Genomic DNA, 26,808 nt, shown 5'->3' with positions numbered 1-26,808 from the left:
CCATTTGAAGCCCTTTCCATCCAAAATTATGAGATGCAAAACTCATGAGATAGAAAATTGACTGGATTTTTAAAACATTAGACTGTAGTTTACTGCTTGAAATTGTATCGTTAATTCATTTTTCAATGAATTATAGGTACAAAGGAATGCCTACAGAGACTGTAACACTCTTTATGTCAATATCCAAAAAGTTTACAATGGGATTGATTTAAATGTCAGCTACTTCAATCTTTCAACTCTTACTAATCATACATCTTAGTATTACTCAGGGAGAAAAACCTGCAAAACATTTATGGATCTCAGGTAATGGTCTGAACTGAAAAGTTTCAACATATTTTCACTAAGCTCTTTTAAGTATATAATTTAATTTTATCTTAGAAATAATAATTTAAGAAGCATTATTTGTTATCTTTCCAAGTTTATATGTCTCTGATTATTTTATGTGGCTGGTTGGAAACTACTCTTTTGTTTCTGACCTGTTGTTTCCTTTAATATTCTGGATTGAGAAACAGGAGTTGTACAATGCTCCTCCGGGGCCTTACGTTATGTGGCATTCCACACAGTTGATACTCTTGTAACTTTCTTATTTTGATGCCTGTCTAAAAATTTGACATGTTCTGATTTTTTCTTGTAAAATGCATTAACAATACTACTGAACTCAGAAATTAAAACAACAACTAATTTTCCTGTTTTAGAGTATAACTAACTCAAACTATTCCTCATTTTCAAATATTTTCTTAGAGTGACAATTAAAGATGGTTTAATGAAGATGCATTTTAATATGTAACCCTTCACTCTACTGTGGCTTTCCAGGAAGATGAAAAAGGGTAAATGTTTATTATGAACTGTTATGTCCTATGTGTTCAGTACTCTATTTATATTATTGTTCCTTTAATTCTCACAACACTTTATTCATTAGATGTTTTTTAATAGATCAAGAGCCTGAACTTCAGAAGGATTAAAAAAATCTGTATCCCAAGGCTAGCAATTGGCAAAACCAGGCATACAGTGAAAAATATATGTATAAGAAGAAGTCCAAGAAGGAAAAACATAAATGTTCTGTAGATATGGGCAGGATCCAAACTAGTGGCAAAATGTGTTTTTAGTAGATTTATTTATCAGAGAGAAAAAAGAAGGAATTTCATACCTACTTTAATAAATAAGAATACAGCTTGTCATATCCCTGCTGAGGAACCCTATCCTCTTTGAAATGATGACAATTTAGAGGCATCCTGGGGGTTCTAGTAGTTATGTTAATACCCCTTAAGCTTTGTTTAGAGGTCCTAGGAGAAGGGATATTGGCCTTCTATAGACCATGCTTGGCTGTTTAAGAAGTATACTGAAAGATTGTGTATGCAAGATGAATTGTAGAGCTAAAACTCATCTACTTATATCTAATCCTCTTTTTTTTTTTTGCAATAATACATGAAATAACCTCTTTTAGCTCTATAGGCATTTGCAGGTGGTTCCCACTTTTATTTATTTCACATTACACCACTCTGATCCATCAATGCCATGCAATATAAACCTGAGTTTTGTTTCTACGTGCCTTTATAAACTCATATAATGAAAAAGATTGGTTAACAAAAGCAGATGTATTCCTTCTGTTTTTGACACAAGACAAAAGTGAGACAGAGCAGTGGCTGATGATTGTGACTAAATTATTGTACATAAAATGGAAATGGCTAATCAGCAAATGTGCCGTGGACTGTCTTCTTGGGCATGGGACAGAGAACTGAGAAGAGTGTGGCTATCAAACCTGCCTCTGCCACTCACCACTCATTTTTGTGGATTCCTGTTGAATCCACCTCTGGTGTTTTAAGTCCTAGAGAGAAACCTGGAGGAATCTGTGGCAGAGGTACTCTTCTTAACTCTATTTCCATTTAAGGGTTATAACAAAACGGCTATGGGACTTGAACCTCTGCTGATGTGATGATGTTGAAGAATACATTTTGGACATTTCTGACAAAGAATAAAATAAGTTTTATGATTTCATGGAATTGAGTAGATGGAAGATGTTCATTCTCACTTTCATTTCCCTTATTCCATCTCCAATAAAAGGAAAGTCTGCTTTGATAGGTTAGGCCTCAGAGCTTTTTCACTAGTCACTGTTCTACTGGTGGCTTACAGTAATGTATTAAAAGTCCAGTCTGGAGCATGCTGACACATTAGTCTCTTTTTCCTACCTTTGGTTCCCCAGGGACTACTATCCAGAAGGGAGAAGTGCCAATTATCTCTTTATCCTTTGCATCTAGTTGGTTAGTGGTCACATGTATAAAATACTTGATCCAGATCCTCCATTGGAGCAACAATTTCTGACCCCTAGAATCCCTCTAATTTTCTAGTCTTTTTTTGTATATCAGCATCTCCCTTGATTTTAACTATTTTTCTCCATTCTCTCTCTCAGAAACTGATTGCAGGAGTATTTGCCCCACTCTGGGAAGATCAAGTGGATGCCTCTTGTTATCGCTCTTTCTTTTTTTCCCTCTCTCTTTCTTGTTCTTGCTCATATTCTTTTAGCCAATTGCTGGGGTGAGATATTACATCCCAGTGGAGTGGTAAGAATGGAGACTTGGATTTGGGATTTGGGTTGAAATAGAGTAAGAAAGATTCTGTATTCAAGACCACATACACTTACCACACATAGGGAAAAGGAATCTTTATTCACACTTAATTATCAGAGATCTATAAAGCAGCTTTGGCCCAAAGCCTGCATCAATAATAAAGTGTTTGGAAGCTTGTTTTACTACCTGTGAATACAGTTTCATGGTGACATGTGATTGGTTGAACAAGAGACTCAGATATTCAATCATAATACTATTTTGGTGTTAATGACAATCCCTATATCTCAAACAGAATGAAGCTTGAATATCTGCCATGTTACATCTATCATTTGATAGAAAAGGAAGCTGAGGGTCAGAGAAGACTATAATTTGTATAGAGGGATTCTTAGGCTTACCATTGAGAATTGGGCCGGACATGGCAGCTCATGCCCGTAATCCCAGCACTTTGGGAGGCTGAGGCGGGTGGATCACAAGGTCAGGAGTTTGAGACCAGCCTGGCCAATATGGTGAAACCCTGTCTGCACTAAAAGTACAAAAATTAGCTGGGCATGGTGGCACGTGCCTGTAGTCCCAGCTACTTGGGAGGCTGAGGCCCGAGAATCGCTTGAACCTGGGAGACGGGATGTTGCGGTGAACCAAGACTGTGCCACTGTACTCCAGCCTGGGCAATGAAGCGAGACTCCCTCTCAAAAAAAATAAAATAAATAAAAATAAAGTTGAGAATTGCTTAATTCACATAATACCTTAAAATTGCTTATATTTTTAGCAGAGTTTCAAATCTAGGTCTTCTGCTATAAGCACTAAAACTAAGGAATAGGCCACAATCCAATATGTCTTCTTTTCTCAAAATGGGAGATTGATGAATTCTTTATTGGAATTTTAAGAAGTACTCATAGAAATTTTCGTATCTATGTTACTATTATGTAGTCAAACAGTGCCTTGTGTTATTAATAGTCATGTTTAGTCTGTCTTTCTAATCACATTGACCCCAGATGGTATTCCTTAGTTGACCCAACACAACAGAGGTAAATTAATACAGAAAAATGTTACATTCTCATAAAGAGAAGGCCAAATGATGTCACCATACAGTACTGTCTGAACAAAAGTTCCCCAGTAGTTGGAGTAGAGATAAGTTGTGGCTTCAATTGCCCCTGTGCTGTAATAATTAGTAGTTATTTAATGTTGTGTGTGATTATCCTTTTTAAAGAAAAAAAGCATCATCTAGCAGATCACATGAATATTGATTTTAACATGTAATGATATTTAAATTTTATTAGCTTTTTAGTTTGTTCAGTATAGGCTTGTGAATTTGGGTTGGGGGGTTTATGTTGATATATTATTTATTACCATAAAAATACTTAACTTGACTTTTACAGCCAGTGAGTTTTTTTTCTTTAGAAGTATACACATTAGTCAAATTGACAAATGGTGATCTAATCATGCAGTATTTTCATAAATGAAATAAGTGCAGTTCCATCAATCCCTTGGACTTGATAGAATAGGACTCTTGGCTTCCTTTCCTCTTCATTCCTCCCATCCTTCTTTCCTTCTGCATTTATTCATGAATAGATTTATGCATGTAATATATGCCAGGTATGCTTGATCTAAAACAAGTCACTGCTCTTGTGAAGCTCGATTATAATGGTGGAGACAGCCATTTAACAAGTAAGGAAAGTAACATACTATGAGGAAAATAGAGAGCTAGACAGATAATACTGGTGCAGTGGTGGTCATGATAGTAGGGCCTACTTAGAAAGGAAGGGAAGGTCACATTTAAATTTAAATCTGAAGAAGAAAGAAGACTGTCATGCAAACAGAAGAAGGAAGGATATGCTGGGCTGAGAGGATAACATGCAGAGGGAAAATAGGCCTGTGTGCTGGTAACTTCATCACCAAGGGATTTCTCAGTAATCCCTTCCTTTATCTTGAACACACTGTCAGCCTCACCAAGAGGCAGAGTTGCTTTTCTTGATCAGCCAGTCACTAAATGCTATGCATGCACATGATTGGGTTCTTCACAGAAGCCTCCTGTTGCTTTTTAATTGATGATGTTTTGTGCTTGCTAAGTGCCTCTTGCTGCCTTTTAATGTAATAGTTTTCATTTGTTGTTTTAAGAGAAAATAAAAGCATGTTTCATGCCTTTCTACCCTTCCATGATTCCCTTCTTCGTTCTCTGCCCAGCCTGAAGGATGGGGGTGGAAATTAGTGTCTTTCTCTTGTGAATTCTCAGAGTCCTGTAAATATCTGTTTGATAGCACTTTTCATGTAAGATTACTATTAACGCTCCCATCTTATTGTGACCCCTTGAGCCCAGGGACCCTTTCATATAGGGCAGTGTCTGCACACAGTATGCACTCAGTTAATGTCTGTTGACTGAAGAAGTACCATAAATTCATTTTGGACGTGGGCATTTGATTCTTTAAAGTGCAATGATGATAAGAAATTCACTATGGAAAAGTATACATCAGTTGACTTCTACTTTGGTTTCTGAGATAGTTTTAAATGAATAATTAAGAGCTTAAAATAAACTAAATTTTTATTTCATTTATAAGATTTCAACAATTTTAGTATTTTCTTATCAATACGAAGTTTCTAATGTGCATAGGAAGGAGTATGAAGACAGTTATTGTTGACGACTTTGTACCCTGAATACTAAACCACTCTTTCTGACCCATGAAGTTTCTAATTTAATGTTGAACTGATTTGAAATCGGGAAATATAAAAAGTTGGCTTCTCTCTAAAGGCCATCAGATGATATTCTCAGAGGTAAATTACCTGCAAGGTGAAACTTGTAGGTGATGACAACTTTGTAAAATAAATTGCATTGGGCCTCAGAGATGTGAGCATATAATGAATAGAGATCTGTAAACTTCACTACCTCCTTATAGTTTTGCAGAGTGAAGCTTCTGTGGGTATTTGCATGTAGGTGAATTATGTCTGATAACAAACAGAATTGTGACCTGGCCGATGTCAGAGTCCTAGCAGTGGATTTTAGTCCTAACTCTGCCACCTAAAGCCTGGCCAGTTAATGACTCTGGATCCTCATTTTCTCATCTTAAAACAATAGAAGATTGCATTGGATTGACACCTAATATTTCTTTTAGCTTGAACCTTTGAAAGTCCTTGAAATGTACATTTTATTCATATTTCATTCATTCTTTTAGCCTTTTAACAAAACAAAAACAAACAAAAAACACAGCATGCCAGAGGATAGGAGATGGTAGGACTGATCAACTTGACTAGGGACAGGAATTTTTATTTGTTACAATTAATATTTGAATAAGTTCTTTTTATCATGTAATCATGGTAGTGACCATTTTGGGACCATGCCTGAAAACTTACTACATGATGAGTCTGGTTCCTGCTATTATCTTCTACATCTCTGGCCAGAGATACATTTTTCATTTCCTTTGCTTCCCAATATCAAACTATCCTTTGAGTCCTGTCTTTTGAGACTAATAATTCCTCTTGGGATATAGCTAGAGACATCTCTTTGGCTGGAGCATCTACCATTAAGTCAAAATACTTTGATAAACATATGCAGTACATACTAATCCTATGTGTTAAAGAATGCTTTCAAAATAGATTCAAGAGTTTAAAAATAAAATATGGATCTTTATTTTACAAAATAATTCCTTTTTAATTATAAGTCTGGAAGTTAGATCTGGTATTTTTCAAAGCCATTGCTGCACATTGCAGATTTTCATACCATCCACATGTTTGTTTGACTAATTATTATGATGTGCATTCACGCTAATTCAGATTATCCCTCTTCTAGAAGAAAAGGAAATTTTTCTTAGAGCAACACTTAATGTGTAATCACAAGACAGTGAATTGGTAACACAAAGATGCTAATGTTTAGCAAATTATTGTTTAATGTAAATTAAATTTTAATTTGTTTGGAATGAGAAAACTTTCTTCCTTCCTTCCGTCCTTCCTTCTTACCTTCCTCCTACCTCCCTCCATCCCTCCCACCCTTTCTTCCTTCCTTCTTTCCTTCCCTTCCTTTCCTTTTTTTCTGCCTTTCTTCTTTCCTCTTTTTCTTATTTTATTTTATTTTACTTTTTGAGATGGAGTCTCGCTCTGTTGCCCAGGCTGGAATACAGTGGTGAGATCTCGGCTTATTGCAACATTTGCCTCCTGGGTTCAAGCAATTCTCCTGCCCCAGCATCCCGAGTAGCTGGAACTACAAGTGCATGCCACCATGCTCAGTTAATTTTTGTATTTTTAGTAGAGACGGCATTTCACCATGTTGGCCAGGCTGGTCTGGAACTCCTGACCTCAGGTGATCTACCCACCTCGACCTCCCAAAGTGCTGGGTTTGCAGGTGTGAGCCACCACGCCCAGCCCTTTCCTTCTTTTTCTAATTAAATAAACACTCATTGAGTAAATTTTGTCTGCCATGGTTTTCCTCCAAAAGAACATACTTTATAGTAAAACTAATTTTACTACTGGAAACTTCCTAAAACTTTCATCAAAATTATTATTGTACTTTTAAATGGACTGAAATATATGTTTATTTAAAATTTAACTTAAGAATCTTCACTTTTTAAAAGAAATTTGTCATGACTTTTAAAAATATGTACAGAAAAAAATAAAGAGTAGTCAAATATAAATGAAAACTATCAGTCTTAGTTTTCGTATTTGCAAAATTAAAGGCTGGACAAAAATTATTTATAATGCCTTTCCCATGCAGCACTAACCTGTAAAATCTGCTGGGTTTTTTTATTTTTTATTTTCTTAGATGGAGTTTTACTCTTGTAGCCCAGGCTGGAGTGCGATGGCACAATTTCAGCTCACTGCAACCTCTGCCTCCCAGGTTCAAGCAATTCTCCTGCCTCAGGCACCCGAGTATCTGGGATTACAGGCATATGCCACCATGCCTGGCTAATTGTATTTTTAGTAGAGACGGGGCTTCACCACATTGGCCAGGCTGCTCTGGAACTTTTGATCTCAGGTGATCCACCCGCCTCAGCCTCCCAAAGTGCAGGGATTACAGGCGTGAGCCACTGTGCCTAACTAGATTTGCCTTTTTAACAGATTTTTTGCAGGGTTAGGGGATTGGTAATCACATATCTATCAATGCTCATCTACTTTCCACTTTTATCAAAAACACACATTTCTATCACATTTAGTTTGGAATTAGGGAGTGAGTCTGGGAAACAAGAATAGCAAAGTGTAATACTGCAGTGCTCAGCTCTAATGTCAACGTACTCTTGTGTTAGACTTAGTCATTAGTTACAAGTCACAGTCATTGGTTACAAGTCACAAGTCATTAGTCACAAGTCACATAAATTCACAAGTCATTAGTTAAAATATTAGCTTGAGAAAGATTTACTTTTTATAAATTGCAGTGGCTCAAGATCATCCCTGTAATACTCACGTGCACTCTGACATTTTCTTCATTGCAAGGGAAAAGGAGGGAAGCGCATCTAGAGTTTTGGGAAGTGAGTATAAATCAAAACTATGTCAAAGGATTCTTGTGAGGATTAAATGAGCTGCTACATATGAAGCACTTAGCATGGTACCTGCCATACAGAAAATATGCTGTAAATGTTTGTTAATAGTATTACTATACCACAGCCAACCAACCACACTCCCCACACCACCAAAATAACAAATTGTTATTATTATTAGGCATACTACCAATTATGTGTATCATGGCAGCAGGGAAAGTACTTTTGAAAACCTCTGGCTCTATAATCTGACCCGTGACCTTGGGCTGGATTTGTCAGATGTGACTCCCACTGTTCCGTCCCTCTTAAAGCAGACTAGCCTATTTTGTCCTAGCACTCCTTCCCCACTGGTCTGACAAAGAACTTTGTTTTTTCTAACTTTTAATTTTTGTGGGTGCATAGTAGAAATATAGATTTATAGGGCATGAGCTATTTTGATACAAGTATACAATGTGTAATAATTATTACATCAGCGTAAATGGCGTATCCATCACCTCAAGAATTTAGCCGTCTTTGTGTTACAAACAATCTAATTATACTCTTTTAGTTATTTTAAAATTTACAGTTAACTGATTATTGACAATAGTCACCCTCTTGTTTTATCAAATACTATATACCTTATTCATTCTATCGGACTATATTTTTGGACACATTAACCATCTCCACTTGCCTGACTCCAACCCTCCCCAGCCTCTAGTAATCAGTAATTCTACTGTCTATCTCCATGAGTGCAATTGTTTTAATTTTTAACTCCCACACATAAGAGAGAACATGCAAGAAAAGTTTGTGTTTCCGTTCCTGGCTTATTTCACTTAACATAATGAACTCCAGTTCCATCCATGTTGCTCCAAATGAAAGGATGTCATTCTCTTTAAAGGCTGAATAGTACTCCATTGTGTACCACATTTTCTTTATCTATTCAACTGTTGATGGGCACTTAGGTTCCTTCCAGTTCTTGGCTATTGTGAACAGTGCAATAAACATGGGGGTGCAGATATCTCCTTGATATACTGTATACCTAGCAATGGGATTGATGGATCATATAGTGGCTTTATTTCTAGTTTTTTAGGAACCTCCAAACTCTTCTCCATAGTGGTTGTACTAATTTACATTCCCATCAACAGTGTATGAGGGTTCCTTTTGCTCCACATTCTCACCACCATTTGTTATTGCCTGTCTTTTGGATAAAAACCATTTTATCTGGTGAGATGATATCTCATTGCAGTTTTGATTTGTTCTTCTCTGAAGATCAGTGATGTTGAGCACATTTTCATATAACTGTCAGCCATTTGTATGTCTTTTTTTTTTTTTTTTTTTTTTTTTTTTTTTTTGAGACGGAGTCTCGCTCTGTCGCCCAGGCTGGAGTGCAGTGGCGCAATCTTGGGTCACTGTAAGCTCCGCCTCCCGGGCTCACGCCATTCTCCTGCCTCAGCCTGCGGAGTAGATGGGACTGCAGGCACCCGCCACCAAGCCCGGCTAATTTTTTGGTATTTTTCATAGAGACGAGGTTTCACCATGTTAGCCAGGATGGTCTCAATTTCCTGACCTCTTGATCCACCTGCCTTGGCCTCCCAAAGTGCTGGGATTACAGGCGTGAGCCACAGCGCCCGGCCTGTATGTCTTCTTTTGGGAAATGCCTATTCAGAATTTTTTGGTCTGCATTTTAATTGGATTATTAGATTCTTCTCTATTGAGTTATTTGAGCTCCTTATATATTCTGGTTATTAATCCCTTGACAGATGAGTGGTTTGCAAATATTTCCCCCCATTCGGTGGGTTGTCTCTTCACTTTGTTGATTGTATTCTCTGCTGTGCAGAAGCCTTTTAACTTGATGTGACCCCGTTTGTCCATTGTTGTTTTGGTTGCCTATCCTTGTGGGATAGTAATCAAGAATTCCCTGCCCAGTCCAATGTCCCAGAGAGTTTCCCGAATACTTTTAGTAGTTTCATAGTTTGAGGTCTTAGACTTAAATCTTTAATCCATTTTGATTTGATTTGTATATGGCGAGATATGGGGGTCCAGTTTCATTATTTTGCATACGAATATCCAGTTTTCCCAGACGATTTATTGAAGAAACTGTCCTTTCTATAATGTATGTTCTTGACACCTTTGTCAAAAATGAGCTCACTGTTGATGTGTGGATTAATTTATGGGTTCTTTATTCTGTTACACTAGTCTATATGTCTGGTTTTATGCCAGTACTATGCACTTTTAGTTACAATAGCTTTGTGGTATAATTTGAAGTCAGGTTATGCGATTCTTCCAGTTTTGTTCTTTGTGCTCAGAATAGCTTTGTCTATTCTGGGTCTTTTGTGATTCTATATAAATTTGGGGATTGATTTTTCTGTTTCTGTGAAGAATGTCATTGGTATTTTGATAGGGATTGCATTTAATCTGTAGATTGCTTTGTGTAGTAAGGACATTTTAGCAATTTTGATTCTTCCATTCCATGAATATGGGATATCTTTCCTTTTTTTAATGTCCTCTTTCATTTCTTTCATCAGTCTTTTATAGTTTTTATTGTAGAAATCTTTCACTTTTTTGCTTAATTCATAGGTATTTTATTTATAACTATTGTAAATAGGCTCAGTTTATTGATTTATTTCTCTGATTTTTCACTATTGGTATACAGAAACAGTACTGATTTTTGTTTGTTGATTTTGTGTCCTGCGCCTTTACTGAATTTATTAGTTCTAATAGTTTTTTGGTGGAGTCTTTGTTTCTCCAAACATAAGAGCATATCATCTATAAACAAGGATAATTTGACTTCTTCTTTCCAATTTGGTCGCCCCTTATTTCTTTCTCTTGTCTGATTGCTATAGCTAGGACTTCCAGAACTTTGAAATCCTTCACAACATAGCACTCTATTTGACTACAAAAACTTGGTCAAAGTTAGAATGAGAGATGATACCTATCTGCCATCATAACATTATGTTCAATAGCCATTGAATTGCCTTCTAATTAGTATAAAAGGAAGGGAATCTTACTTTTCTGTCCATCTCTTTTGAATCGAAGAATAAAAACACTAAGAGTGCCTCAGAAAGCAATAGTGACTTATTCTTTGTACATTATGTGGCACAAGGAGTCTTTTGTAGCCCCACAAAAATCCCCTACATTATTTTGCTAGCTCATTCACAATTGTCTTTAAATTTAAAAACAAAAATAAATAAAATATTGTTTAAAATTTATCTAACTACATATTAGGTGAAAAAGAGACTAGACAAAACTCAATTTTTTTTTGTAACAGTCTTGCTCTTTTCCCTTCACCATATTGCTATTCTACATCCATGCTCACCCCAGCCTACTTTCCCTTTTCTCCCAGGCTTAGATGAATAATGTAACCTATGAATTGGACAGACTTTTCACAATGTGAGAACTTCCCTGTAATCCAATAACTCAGTATATATTGAACCAATAATCCAATCATGGCAAGAGAACAACCTTTTTCTCAGGTAATGGAACATATCAGGCATTGGAAAATTCCTTTCCATGCAAAGACCCAATAGAAGTTCCCATTGGAAATGAATATCTTTTGGCAGACCAAGGGTACATTCTGTTTGTTTTTTGCACTCAGTTCATTTTGTTCCTAGAAAGTGATAACATAAAGCACTCAACTATAAACAAGTCAGGTGGTATTTATAGTTATCTGGTAGGCATGAGGCAAAGTGGCAAACTTCCTCTAAAGAACCAAGCCAAGCTTACCTATGTTGAAACTCATGGTTTAATTTCTCACTGAACCTCAGTGTGTAGCATTTGCTCATAAATGCAAAATATCCCTACTGAATTACAAAATCAGTTCCTTCTTTTCCTTTGAGAATTATGTTACAGACGTTAGAAAGCATAATGGAAAGATGCTGTTAGATAACCAAGATGGGTGAAGAAATACAAACAAGACTTATGAGAGAAGTATAAGATAAGAAGGGGGAAAATGAAAGTAAGCTTCCCAGGATGATTTCAGGGAGACTGACATAATGACCAAAAGATCCCAAAGGTAGGCGTAGCGTGTGAATTATATGAATTATATAAACTATATTCACTTCCCAAGGAGTCTGATAACTAATGTTAGGTATAGTTATTACCACATGACTGGCTCTATTTGATTGGTCTTACTACAGTAATTAGCAAAATGTTAGGGTTGACTTTGTAATGATGATCTAAAAGATAACATAAAAGGTCCCTTGGTCTGATTTATTGCTAAGAACTAACTCTGCTTCAATCTCCAGCTCCTCTCTGCATGCCAGTGCCTAGGATGTACGTAGTTACATTCATCAGGGAGCTGATGGCATGTCTCTTAAAAGGAAATATTTTGCACATGAAAAAAATTTTTCTTACCTATCTATTATCGTCACTGGTAACCCAGCAAAGCTTTTTGGTATAAACATAATGGAATATGACAAGTAGAAACCAAATAATGCTTGGAAATGTGCTTTAGTTTTCTTTGAAGGAAATAGCAATGCCATTTTATGAGTCCAGTTTTATCTCAAGGATTTCTACATGCTTTGCTGTCTTTTATGCTTTGGGGAATGGAGCCAGAATTGTGCCAGCACTGAAGGTCAAACATGAAGTAGAGAGTGGGCAGCCAAAGAGATCAGCAGTCAAGGTCTGAGCTTTATAATATAGCTGTTGTTCAAAAACAACTCATGTGTGACATTTCCCAGTTTTTGCTTTGTGTGCCATAAAAAGTGTTGTTGTTCCAGTGATGTTTGTATAAATGCTGGACGAGGTAAGAGAAGAGAAAAGAGATGGAGCCTTCTCAGGGGTTCAAGGAATTCTTTTATGGTTTAGCTTGAGATGCCAGTGGTTATGAGAAGGCAGTTAAAATCCTGTATGTGTTTTCTTCCCATAATCTTAGTTGTCTCCCAGTTATAAGACCAGCTTTTCTGAAACACAAAATGGCAAATCCAAGGGACTGAAATCCTGCATACCCTTCTGAAATACAAATGGAATAATATTTATATGTAAAACAGTTCAACATAATATCAATAATTTTCCTTAGGTGTTCTAAAAAAGAAGCTATTACATCATTTAATAACTAGATATTTTTTACTACACAATTAGGAGTATGGGATCCAATTTCAAGTTTACCATTACTGTTTCTCAGTGGTATTCAAAATGCCCATATTTTGTTTCATTATTTAACTAGATATCATAATATTTTAAGTCCAAATATATTTTTAAATAAAATTACTTTAAAAACATATAAATCCATCATTTATTAAAAAAAAGAAGATATCCACATTAAGGGAACAATAAGTAACAGATTCATGCAGTGTACTCAGCCTGCCACTGAAAAATGCTGTTTCTTCAAAAGCAAACATTTCAGTTTTCATTATTGTCCTTAGTATTTCAACATATACTTTCTGTAGATATGTGTTACTTTCATGGATAAATTACATGTTAGAAATCAAGCTTAGAAAGTATTCTTTAACCAATCTTAAGACATAAGGTTTGATTTTATTGGTATGAATTGGTTGTCAGGAACATAAAAGATAAATTTATTGATTTTGCTTTCTTCATTTATAGGAAACTAAACAAAGTCTCCTCTTTTCCATCAAATATCACCCATACCTTTCCACTGTGTCTGAAGGCTGACAACTAAATGCTTATTTCGAGTTATGTGGTTACTTGAGAAAACCAGGTCCTTATTGGAGAAGAGCAAAGTGATGCCTAGAGGGATGGATGGGGAAGTGGGGTAGGAATTTCTGAAAAGGGCTAGGGGCAAGGTGCAAAAAAAGAACATTACCTCTCCCTCAAGTCTGTCTGTGTTTGGGACCTTTTTTTAAAATATATATATATTCTTTTATTATACTATATGTTCTAGAGTACCTTTATCCTCAGTCATATGGCTACTGGAAAGATCTTAGAATCTATTTTGCATAGAATCTCTTTGAAAATATAACATTTATACTCCTTTAGGGCAGCAACTATGTTTTTTTTTTTTTTTTTTTTTTTTTTTTTGCTGAGTAGACACTGGTGTTTGGGAGACATTAAATAAATGTTTGCTTAATGAGAATGTTACATATTTAAATACGTGGTAATTTTATTATCGCCATTATCATAAATACCTTGATATTTCCATTTGGAATGGTTGCTTCAACAGGTTGAAAAGTGGAGAATCTTAAAGAGTATGTGAAATTAACTTTCAGAATACTCTGTCAGTTGAGCCTAGAGTAAGTCCGATGTAACAGATGTAATTAAACGAGCGAATTTCCCAGTTAAAATATCAGTGAAGATATCTGAAGACTTGCAAATCTGAAATGACAACATGCAATGGTAATGTTACAATTCAGATGACACATTTTCAAATGCACCTTTCAGCCTTCACTTTAACTTGGAGAATTATTTCAAACTATTCTAAGGGATGGATACGTTAAAGTTTAGTATATCATAAGAAGACTTATTATTCATTATGCAGCCACACTATAAAGCAAAAAAAATAGAAACATCATGACTTCTCAAAAGATGAACTTGATATCTTCTTTTGAATTTTAGAAACTCATTTAATTCTTTTTAAAAGAAGTAAAATTTTAGTTGTCTTCCCTTTAATTAATAAATAGATTCAAGGCCTGGAAATATGAAGAGTTCAAATAGTCCAAATATGTTGCTATTCTCATATTTTATGGTTACATCCCATTCTAATTACTCATTATATTTAGATATACCAGATTTATGATGATTAATTTACATTTCTCTTAACACCCTCTTTCATTTTATTTATGAAAACGAAGGCTTAAATGGGTAAATTTCTCTTCCCAAATCACAATAATGTTGTGTGGCAGAGCTGAAAGTGCGTGTGTGTTTGTGAACTTTTTACTCTTTCTTAGTAGCTGATCATTGCACGATGATTCCTTGAGAATTCTGGATCTTGAAATTATTATTTGAAAATAATAAAATGAATAGGATAAATAAAGGAATTGAATAGTAGTGTTGGATCTCATATAGTGTTAATGATGACCCAAAATAATAATCCTATTTGGTTATATGATCCTAGAACTTATTAGGAACTTGGATATTAATATTTGAAGGAATTTTAGAAATCACTGTTTTGTTTTTGTTTTTATTTTTTACAATATTCCTCAAGTCAAATAAGTAATAGCAGACTGAAAAAAACTATCTAACTCAAGTTGCCTAATAGAAATACAGTGCAAGTCATAACTTTGAGCCCTATATTAAATTTTCCAGGAGCCTAATTAAGAATAAAATAAATAGTTAAAATTAATTGTATTCATATATTTTACTTAATGGAATATATCTCAAATAATAATTTTAATATGTTATTAATATAAAACTATTAATAATATATTTTACATTTACTTTTTGTACTGACTTCAAAATCTATGTGTATTTTACACTTAAAGCACATTTGAATTCAACGAGCCACATTTCAAGTACTCAATAACCACTTGTGGCTAGTGGCTACCTCTTTGAACAACACAGGTCTAAATAGTTTGCTCTGATACAGCAGTGAGGGAGAGGAGGGGTTAGAAGGAGTTAATTAGCAGCTTACTGTGGAGAGATGCTTAGAAGAAGGAGTTGGCATGGGGTATTAAAACATGTGAAAGGCTGACACTTCATTGCATAAATGAGGACAGTGGGGTGCAGAGGTATTGAGCAGCCTGCCTAAGAGGCCAGAACTATAGAAGTGGCCGACCTGGAAACAGAGCTCAGTTCATCTTGTAATTTCAGTCCTTTTTCCGTTATACTATATGTCTTCTCTGGGATAATAAAAATCAGTAACTAATGTTAGGAAAATCATCCTTCTACATAAAGGCTCCATAGAGTAGAAGCCTCTTTACTTTATAGGAATATTCATGATTATTGGAAGAAAAACCTCTATTTGATTTGTTTACCCAGGTGACTTCCTTTTGATAGATGTGTTATGTTAATAACCACACTTCGGTGTTGATGTAACAGCATGGCACCTCATGATTTTACTGAATGAAAACATTTCCCCTGAGAAATACACATGGATTACTATTAAACTAAATTGTTATTTTTTGGTATTACGTGTAACGCAAATTCTAAATATAAAATTTAAGTGTAAGTGAAAGTGACTCTACTATTTATAGTTAGTATTTCATAATATCTCCTTAATAAATTCTATAATTACAGAAATTATAGATGTTTTGCATATTGTGGACTGCAAAAGTAACTTTTTTAAAACAAAATAAATTTATTTGTTCATTCACATAACCTGTGTTTAAACCTAAATGTATGCTAAATAACTTGTTTCATAACAAGAGTAAAATTAGGATAAGGTAGCATGCTTTCAGCCTCATAGAGCTAACATTTTATTTGGGAAAACCAGTAATAAATAACTAAAAATGAATAATATAGTTATAAACCATGTTAAGTGTTATAAAGAGAAATAAAATTATGTGCTGAAATCGACAATTAAAAGATGGGTTGGCAAATTTCCTCTAGGTAGAGAGATCCAGAGTGAGAGAAGGGAACAGTAGATGCAAAGACGCCGGGGTAGCAAAGAGCTTAGTGGGTTATGGGCACTGAAAGGAGGTCAGTTTGGCTGAAGCAGATTAACTGCAGTGGGAAGGGTTGGAGAAGAGTCTGTGGCTAGAGGCAGGGGCCAGGTAATTCAGATGCTTGTTAAGGATATGTTTCTTTTCCCAGCATGTAATGGAAAAACCTATTGAAGAGTTTTAAGAAAGGGAGTGACATGATCTGAGTTATGTTTAAATAATTCACTGTGCACATTGTGGAGAGAATGGATTTCAGTAGAGCATGAAAGGAGCAGGAATACTAGTTATGAAAGCCATTGTGTTCTCCACGTGAGGAGAGGGAGATGGGGCATTCACCTTTCAAAGAAAAAGATCTAGAAGACACAGCACATTCAAATTTTTCTATAGAATAAAGTTTGTATTAACGTGCCTTAGAGAAATCATATATCTTCCATTGGAAGGCTAAAAGCCCACAAAATATTTTAGTTCACACATGGCAAAGTATTTTCATACTCCAGGAATTTCTGTGCTAAGCTACTCACTTGAAGAACTTGTGCTGCTTCTCTTTCATGATGTGGTTTTCATAAATATGCTTTTCATGCAAGGAATATGTAATATGCTACAGTTATTCAACTCTTATAGCAACTCCCACGAAGACAAAACAAAACAAAAAATTCCCAGGGCAATGTATTCAAATTGATGCATGCCTTGAAAAACCTTTTTAGTTTTGCATTTTTCATTGAAAGAATGTAAAAATGCGTGCTCAAATTAGACTTTCTTTTCCAGAAAGCTCATTGGCAAGTGATGGCTAAAATGGATGAATATGATCTTAGAGTGGCTTTTACAGCACAAAAGAATATACTCATTTTTGTCAAAACACTGCAGTATTTTAATGACTTGTTACATATTTTTACTTTATTCATTTTTGATTAATTCTTCTTAACATTCTAAAGAGGCTTTTATTTCATTCTTTTGTTTCATTCACCAGTCTGTATTTTTAATTTATTGCATTGCTTTCCATTTGTCAACTGGAATGTAACTACCATGGAAGTGAAATTATAACTGTTCTGTGCAAGGTTGTAATCTTAGGAACTTAGAGGTCTTTCTGTGTAATAGGTGTTCAATAAATATTTGTTAAATAAGAAAATGAATGAATGAATGAATGAATGAACACCTGGAAATAACTGTGGTATTTGGAATACATCAAAAGCCGTGTAGTAGAGAACTATTTTCCTGGTATTATATGCAGCAACTTCTTCTTCTTCCCTTTAATTCACTTTATATTAAAATAGGGTTTTTCAACTCAGCACTATTGAAATTAGAGACTGGGCAATTATTTGCTGTTGGTGTGTCCTGTGCATTGTAGGGTGTCTGGCAGCATCCCTGGCTTCTACACAGTAGATGCTTGGCAACCCCCAAGTTGTAACAACCAAAAATCTCTCCAGATGTTGCCAAATTCTCCCAGTTGAGAACCACTGTATTAAATATTTTCACAGCATGCAATTAATGTTGTTAAAAATACCTAGATTCTGGGCTATTGTATACTGAATTTTGGCATTTTACTCTATGTAATGTTTCATTCGAATATTTTAAATTCATTAAATATATTATAGTATATTTTATCAAGTAGGTAAACATAAATGGAAATAACTTTTCCCTGTGATGATTTTTCCACTTGGAAAAGCTATTTCGAGCATTCGCAGGTCCTCCAAAACTATTTTCAATAAGACTCTCCTTTGCTAGACGCAAAATATTAGCATATGAATCCAATTTCCTGCAATGGAAGCCTAGAAATTTCCTAGGAGGCAAAACTGGTTCAACTGAAGTCATTATGCAGAACTATTACTTGCATAGGAAAAAGGAAAGAGAGCAGAGATTAGTTAACAACCCACAAAGGCCCAGTATTTTTCTAGGACTTAGGGAAGATGGCCAGAGACTTTCTGTGTGATAGAGCTTTTAGGGAGATGTTTACATTGCTATTTCAGAATTTTATCTTTTTTATTGATCAAAGGAAACCATACTATGTAGATAAAACTCTGCATGGAACATGAAAAAGAAAGCAGTATGTGAAGGGAAAAATTTGTCATATCTCACATAATTTCCCAAGCTAGATCTGATAATCAAAGCTAATGACCACTCAGATTGCAATTAATCTCAGCATTCTGATGAAAATGCAAAAATTTAAGAGCAGATTTGGGTGGCAATTGAAAGAAGGTTATTTCAAAGCTCATAGAGTGATTATTCACTCCTCCACCAACTATTTTGTTGTACCCAGACAAGTGTGCTGATTGGATAAATCAATAAAGCACAATTCTGTTTTTGGGAGGAAGCTGTAGAGATATCATTGGTGCTCCATAGACCCATTTTCACAATAAAAGTGTAATGATTTTGATATTCCCTCCTCTTCACCTATTGCAACACCACTTTTTAAACTCAGGTAATGCGTATATTAGTCTATATTCAAATTATTTTATTAATCTGATTCCAAATTAAGAGATTAAGAATGACAGGAAATAGAATAGTGATGGATACATAAGTCCAGAATTATGTAATGTATTGTCTCATACTTAATTCTCAGTGGTTTTAATTCAGCTGAGTTGGAGAATCAAACAGAGGCCTATCTCTTCTTGCTACGGCAATTTCTGAATGTTTTTCTCTTGGTGTCCTATTCTAAATTCCTCAGTTCTTGAAGAAAAGTGAGTTTGGATTTTAGAGAAAAATCTTGCAATGTGCATTTTAAAGTGACACTGAGAGATTTATTTTTGATTAATCATTATCACCTCACTGCATTAACTTGCTCTATTTTAATGTCTAATATGTTAGGGATTATTTTATATTTCAAGTTAATAAAAATGCACCCTCAGTAACATGAGCAAAGTGCTGCTTTTTCAAATGTACCAGCCAATTTATTTTGTTCCACCTTTTGGTACTGTGAGGAAACAAACTGCTCAATCATAGTAAGCAAATTAATATGTTTCATTTTTAGAAGAAAATAAGGTTAGATTTTTACATAATTAACATAGCCTTTTGTCCTCTATTAATTTGGGGGATAAGAAAATCACATAATAAATTGTCTTTGGCAAAAGTTATTTATTTAAAGTGCTGACTATTTAGAAGCATATGGAGGCGGTTGACCACCTCGAAAATTCACCTGTAGTGGGACTGTTCTTCTTTTTCCTATCTGCTGCTGACAGTTGCAGCTTAGCTGTGACTCGCTTACCATCCTTGATACCTCCCTCCATATAAGAGCTTACTAACTTTATTATTTAATGACATTATAGGTAAAAAAAAGTGTTTGTTAGGTTTTTCAAAGCATCCTTATGAAGATAATTTAAATACTTAATGTCCTTATTTTTAATACATAGACATTAGGTGTGTTTTGGAATAAGAAAAGAAAACTAGTTAAGGCCTAATTTAACGGCATCAGAATGTTCCCAGGCTTCTCACTTCTCAGCTGACAGTCAAACTGAAACCAAAATTGTCATCAGTAGTACAATGTAGGTGACATATATTAGAAAACTTGATGTAAATAGAGCAGAATATTTATTTATTCATTCATTCTCTCATTTCATATTTCAGTTTCTCATATGTTTCTGGTACTGTGCTAAGTGCTAGTGATACATTTATGAGATTGCATTAATGGTTCATTAATGTGTCTGCACAGAGTCAGGTAATTAGGTTACTGAAGAATGATGGACTAGGCTCTGTGAATCAATTAAGCATTGATATGTTTTATCTTCAAAGTTTTTATTAGTTTTTATAAGTTTTTATTAGTACAGCAGCATATCTTATTATTTGACTAAGTTGCTGCCTGGTAATGAGCAAAAAGGATACTCATTCACCTTCCTCAGTATTTTGAGAATTGTTAAAAATGTGGTATGCGTGTTTGCAAGTCCTGGAAAGGTAGGTCAGTAATTATCATGTCTTTCGGGCAGAATGCAGTCTGTAGAACAAGATGTTGCCCTAGACTACAAAAACTGATGACGTCAAAACTGGACTGGAATTTGAGATTTCCTGTTTTTGAGTAACAGGCTTACATAACTCATTAGGCTTGAATGAAATGCTTTGAACTGTGGTGACTAGATGTTCCCCTCTGCATGTCGAAGTGAGAAGTGCCTCCTTGATCTATTGCTGATCCTGCCTGCTGTAGAAATCTCCAGCTGTCCAATATTTGGAAGAAAACTATGACTATATCTTTAAGAAAATCTAAATGAGACAAATCACTAAAGAATTATCCATGCTCAATAAACATATGAAAAATCCCTTTATTAAATAGTAAATAAACTTGAAATTACATGATTGAACTTAACCTTGGTAACCAGCCATAGGGCACTTGGTGAGATAAATTCTATTTGTTTACTGAAACACTAAACAGCAGTCATTAAAATGTTGTTCTACATGAATAACTAATAAGGAAAAATGTTCATGATGTCTGTAGTTTAAAAGGTATATGTATCATCTCACTTTAGAATTTTCATTTTTTTGAGATGGGGTCTCACTCTGTCACCCAGGCTGAAGTGCAGTGGCATGATCCCAGCTCACTGTAACCCCCACCTCCTGCGTTCAAGCTATTCTCCTGCCTCAACCTACCAAGTTGCTCGGATTACAGGTGTGCACCACCACACCCAGCTAATTTTTTGTATTTTTAGTAGAAACGGGGTTTCACCATGTTGGTCAGGCTGGTCTCGAACTCCTGATCTGCCCACCTTGGCCTCCCTAAGTGCTGGGATTACAGGCGTGAGCCACAGCACCAGGCCTCACTTTAGGATTTTAATTGTATTTAGATCTATGGCTATGAACATTTACATATACCCACAAAGAACCAAAGCTTTACAGAGAATGTATTCACTCTAAAGTGTTAGCGGTGCTTAATTATGTATATTAGAATATAAGTAATTTTTCTTTTTTGTGTCTAGATTTTTTATGTTTTTTGTAATGAACACATTATTTTTGTCATAAAGTTACAGAAAATGAGAGATGACTTTTGTCCTTCAAATTGGAAAATTTAGTTTTAATCATAATATATTGACATAGCTTTAGGGAAATATATATAGTTAGAGTTTAATCTAATATACGTTTTCCAGATGGGAGGTCCACAGTGTACCTCAAAACTGGAGTGTCTGTTCTCTTTGACCTAGAAATTCCACAAAAGGGGATTTATTCTAAGGAAATAACCAGAGAGGGATACAAATATGTTCTTACATGATGTTAACATGATTTTGTTTATAAATAAATAGGAATAATAAAATATCTTCATATATGGGAATGATTAAATAGATTATCTTGCATTCATACAACAAGAGCTATTATGCAGTCCTTTAAACTTCTGTAAGAATGCTCAATGAAAAGGAAAATGCTTATGAGTCATTGTTACATTTTTAAAAAAGCTGGTACTATACATTGTGTACAGTAAACTCTCACCTATTTAAAATATACACATGTGTATCGTGGAAATGAAAAGATATACAGGGGAATGTTTATAGATTTTTTTCTGTTCAATGAGATTACATATAGGAGATTTAAATTTTCTTCTGTATGTTTTTCTGTGCATTTCTAAATTTCTACAAAGAATATGTATTGTTTAGCAACAACAAAAAATACATCTCAGTCTGAAAAGGTTACAGGGAACAGTAGGGTTGGAGTTGTGTACAGTAATCAGTGTTTATGGAGATTGCGATGAATTCCTGCAATAATTATACTTATTTATAGTAGCTGACCTTTTCTGATTCTCTTGGGAACCCCTCAGGAGCCATCTTCATCTCCCTTCTTCTCACTGGAGTTATTTCAAAGACTTTCCACAAGTGGAAAATCACAACATTTATGTCGTGGGTGGTATTCTCAGTTATTCAGATTCAGATGCAAAAAAATGTTTTGAGTACCTACTATGTGCCAAACACCTTACGAAATATCTTCAGTCTTTGGGGCATCAGACCTCAAAGGGGCACTCAGGATTTCCATAGATAAAGGATAAGATAGGCAGGGCACAGTGGCTCATGCCTGTAATCCCAGCACTTTGGAAGGCCAAGGTAGGTGGATCATGAGGTCAGGAGATAGAGGCCATCCTGGCTAACACGGTGAAACCCTGTCTCTACTAAAAATACACAAAAAATTAGCCAGACGTGGTGGCAGGCGCCTGTAGTCCCAGCTACTTGGGAGGCTGAGGCAGGAGAATGCGTGAACCCAAGAGGAGGTGCTTGCAGTGAGCCGAGATCGGGCCACTGCACTGCGGCCTGGGTGACAGAGCGAGACTCTGTCTCAAAAAAAAAAAAAAAAAAAAAAAAAAGGAAAAGAAAAAGTATGAGATAAAGATTTTTTAATATCAAAATATAGTCTAGAATCTACTACCAATTAGCTTTGTAACTTACTTGAACAAGTTACATTCTTCTGAGCCCTTTTCACTCATTTATTCAATATTTATTCATTCAGCAAATATTAGCTAAGTATGAACTGACAGGCACTATTCCAAGCCCCAGGGATAGACCAGTGAACAACACAAAGCCACTCTTCTCACTGTAGTGAAGTGAGACTGACATTATATAAATACATAAATGTGTAATGTTCTAGATAGAGTTAAGTGCTATGGTGAAAACTTAAACCAGCAAGGGAATAAGAAGGGCTGGAGGGCAGGGAAGAAAATAATTGCTGTTTTATGAAGAATTGCCAGAGAAAGACTGATTAGACGACATTTAAGAAAAGACTTGAAGAGTATGAGAAACAATAATAATACAGACCTTACTTCCTTCATGGATTGCTAGAACTTTATGAAAGGGCTTTGCAAATGTGGAAGGATATCTGCAGTTCTCCAAAGTTTGATTTGTCTTTGTTGAGAGAGGGCCTGAGTTTACTTCTCTCCATCTAAAGACATTCTCCCTTTGGAGATGGAGTAGGTGTTATCAATAGAAACGCATGGATGAGAATAACAGTCTGTCTCAGGGCCAGAATAGTCAGATGATTTCCATTCTGCCTAAATTGGATTAATGAGATATAGAGATCAACATTCGCTATAGAGAGCTGTCTATTCTGCATCAAATGTCCTTTAAGTTTCTTTTATTTTAGCCACAAACATTTTCCAAAATACTAAGAATTGGCAAAAAGGAAAAAAAAAAAAGAAAGAAAAGAAAAAGAGAGAAAGAAAACAAACCACAATCTTACATTTCGCTGGTATCAGGTCACAAGTTGTCACTAAAAAAATATCATGCAGGAATCATCTCCATACCCCTTCTCTAATATCATTAATACATTTCATTCATTTGAATCTCTCCCAGATACTTCTCTGTGCATTTAGTTATATTTACATACATCACAGCTACCCTGGGGTGAATTTTAAATCATAAGGAAGGAAATGTTTCTGAAAACTGTCAAGCATTATTTTCGATACTTCCTCATTTAGCCCAGGTGTTAGAGCCATAGCTATGCTGTGCCAAGTTTCTCAGGGTTTAGCCCTCGGTCTTGGGCTTTCCCTCAGGTGTTGATGGGGCTCAAGTGAGACAGAATATGAAAGTGCATGATGCTTGGTGCTGGCCGCAGACCAACCAAAATCTCTGGGTCTTGGTGTTTATACAGGTGTGCCTCTTACTGTCTGTGGGTCTGCAGTTATAAAATAGAAGCCACAAAATGTGCCAGAGGTAGGGGAAAGCTAAGGAGGAAATGAAAATTTCTAAACTCTTTAAAGATTTCTTCTATTTAAGACCCTTCTTTGTCTTTAACATAAATTCTAATATGTTGTTTATAATGAATGAGCAGAAAGTGGCTTGTTCAAGTGCATGCTCAAAAATATGCATTGAATTGAAAAAGGAAGGAAGAAAGGAGAGAAAAGAGGAAAAGAATAAAACAGGGAGACAAGGGACTGTTGTAATATATAAGACTTTCAGACATAAATAAGGTATACTAATATGGAATTTTTTAAGGATCTAATTACCTAATGCATCTCTATTTTTGTCAATAAAGACAACAAGTTGAATTTTTTAATTTTTTTTAAATTTTTTATTATACTTTAAGTTCTAGGATACATGTGTACAATGTGCAGGTTTGTTACATATGTATACATGTGCCATGTTGGTATGATGCACCCATTAACTCGTCATTTACGTCAGGTATTTCTCCTAATGCTATCCCACCTCTCTCCTCCCACCCCATGACAGGCCCTGGTGTGTGATGTTCCCCACCCTGTGTCCAAGTGTTCTCATTGTTAATTCCTACCTATGAGTGAGAACATGCAGTGTTTGGTTTTCTGTCTTTGCCATAGTTTGCTCAGAATGATGGTGTCCAGCTTCAACCATGTCCCTACAAGGACATGAACTCATCCATTTTTATGGCTGCATGGTATTCCATGGTGTATATGTGCCACATTTCTTAATCCAGTCTATCATTGATGGACATTTGGGTTGGTTCCAAGTCTTTGCTACTGTGAACAGTGCTGCAATAAATATACATGTGCATGTGTCTTCATAGCAGCATGATTTATAATCAACAAGTTGAATGTTAACCATTAGGGCAACCAGCCAAACAGTTTCCATGCTGACCACTACTTCCTTGTGGTACACTGACATTATAAATATAGCCTAGTCTCTGTGAGACTTTATTGTATTTATTACTTACATATAAACAAATGAACAATAGTGTTCATTTCTGTGGCCCTTTGCTTCATATAGTACCTGGTTGATAGTACTCAATGTTTTTTTTTGTTTGTTTGGTTGTTTTTTTGTTTTGTTTTGTTTTGTTTTTTTGAGATGGAGACTCACTCTGTCACCAGTCTGGAGTACAGTGGCAGGATCTCTGCTCACTGCAACCTCCACTTCCCTGCCTCCCTGGTTCAAGCAATTCCCCTGCCTCAGACTCCCGAGTAGCAGGGATTACAGGCACACACCACCATGCCCAGCTAATTTTTTTTTTGTATTTTTAGTAGAGACAGGCTTTCAACTGGTCAGACTGGTCTTGAACTCCTGACCTCAGGCAATCTGCCCGCCTCAGCCTCCCAAAGTGTTGGGATTACAGGCATAAGCCACCGCCCCCAGCCAGTACTCAATGTTTTTAAATATGAATTTAAAACCGAATTTGAATTTAAAATAAAAATTAAACCTGAGGACTTTCTTTAGTTAGAGAGATGGCACAGGCTGCTTAGGTTTGAATCTCGGCCCTCTACCTACTCCCTGTATGACCTGCAACTTCTTAACCTTTTTGTGACTCTGATTCCTCATCTGTAAAACAAGAGTAAGAATATTACCTCTAGCAAAGGATGGTTGTGATGATTCAATACATTATGTTTCTAAAATGCTTAGCATCTAGTAAGTGTTAGGATAAATTTGCTATTATCTAATTAGGATTGAATAAATATACTCTGAAATGGGACCCCTATACAATTCTCTATTTTGCTAAACGTAAACTGAACAATAGAAGTAGAATATATTGGGTATTGCCATCAACTGAGTTTTGTCTTCATTGAGAAATTAGTGAACATCATTAGCCAGGAGGAGCAATAGTGCTGTTTCTGTTTTATTCTGGAATGTATGCCTCCATTACACTGTCCTCATCCAATTGATCCTCCTTTGTGTGCCCCCAGAATATTCTTGGATAGGAGTGTTACTTTGTTTCAGAAGTGAGTTTTTAATCACTTCTTTTGAAAATGTTTCAGTTTCACTATCAGTTGAGTATTTGCTGATTTTTAAGACAATTTTATTTTCCTTTAATATGTTTTACATAATACATACAACATTTTTATTAATTGATCTGGAATGACTTCAGTTCTTTTCTAACACAAGGGCTTCTTTGTTTTTTGTGCCTTCTCTGCTGTTCCCATTATCACAATTGGGAAGACAACTCCATGCATTCCCTTCATGACTAAGTTAGATTTTTTTTATAGTTTTAGATCATTTTTTAATTGACACACCATAATTGCACATATTAATGGGACACAGTGTGATGTTTTAATGGATATGTACATTGTATAATGATCAAATCAGCAGGGTAGCTTGCATATCCATCATGTCAAGCATTTATCATTTCTTTGTTGTAAAAATGTTCAAAATTCTCTCTCATAGTTACTTTGAAATATACAATGAAATACTTTGAAGACCTGAAAAAGAGATCCTTACTGCTTAGCATTATGGCACTTCCAGTTTAAATGCTATTAAACTGCACCTCATTAGCTTACCCTATTTTTAACTATTGTCCAACTGATATTTCTAGATTATGTGATGATTGGGCTTAGACAATTTAATGAACTTGTTTATTTGTGTGAGGTCCCTGAGGGTGTAGACTAAGTCTGAGCCAACTTCTTATTGCTCAGGTCTAGCGGAGCATTTGGCATTAGTATGTTGAAATGAAGAGGTAATG

General features: G+C 35.4%; 1 protein-coding gene and 1 long non-coding RNA gene across 7 annotated transcripts in view; one reads left to right on the top strand and one right to left on the bottom strand.

The window, feature by feature from the left end:
* The window catches only part of LOC105479670 (Rho GTPase activating protein 24), a 531,861-nt gene that overhangs the window by 107,662 nt on the left and 397,391 nt on the right, over positions 1–26,808 (top strand). The gene's annotated exons all lie outside the window — the stretch shown is intronic.
* LOC139362110 (uncharacterized) lies at positions 9,399–23,781 on the bottom strand. Of its 3 annotated transcripts, none has more exons than XR_011620452.1 (4): positions 23,629–23,781; positions 23,208–23,440; positions 14,086–14,272; positions 9,399–12,949 (listed from the first exon to the last, which is right to left on the bottom strand). It is a non-coding gene; the product is annotated as an uncharacterized lncRNA (long non-coding RNA). The 3 variants fall into 3 exon arrangements; XR_011620453.1 differs by having other exon boundaries at positions 9,399–12,900; XR_011620451.1 differs by having other exon boundaries at positions 9,399–14,272.

The sequence above is a fragment of the Macaca nemestrina genome, chromosome 3, assembly GCF_043159975.1.
Source record: "Macaca nemestrina isolate mMacNem1 chromosome 3, mMacNem.hap1, whole genome shotgun sequence".
Lineage (NCBI taxonomy): Eukaryota > Metazoa > Chordata > Mammalia > Primates > Cercopithecidae > Macaca > Macaca nemestrina.
This window is presented reverse-complemented; position numbering and strand designations above follow the sequence as displayed.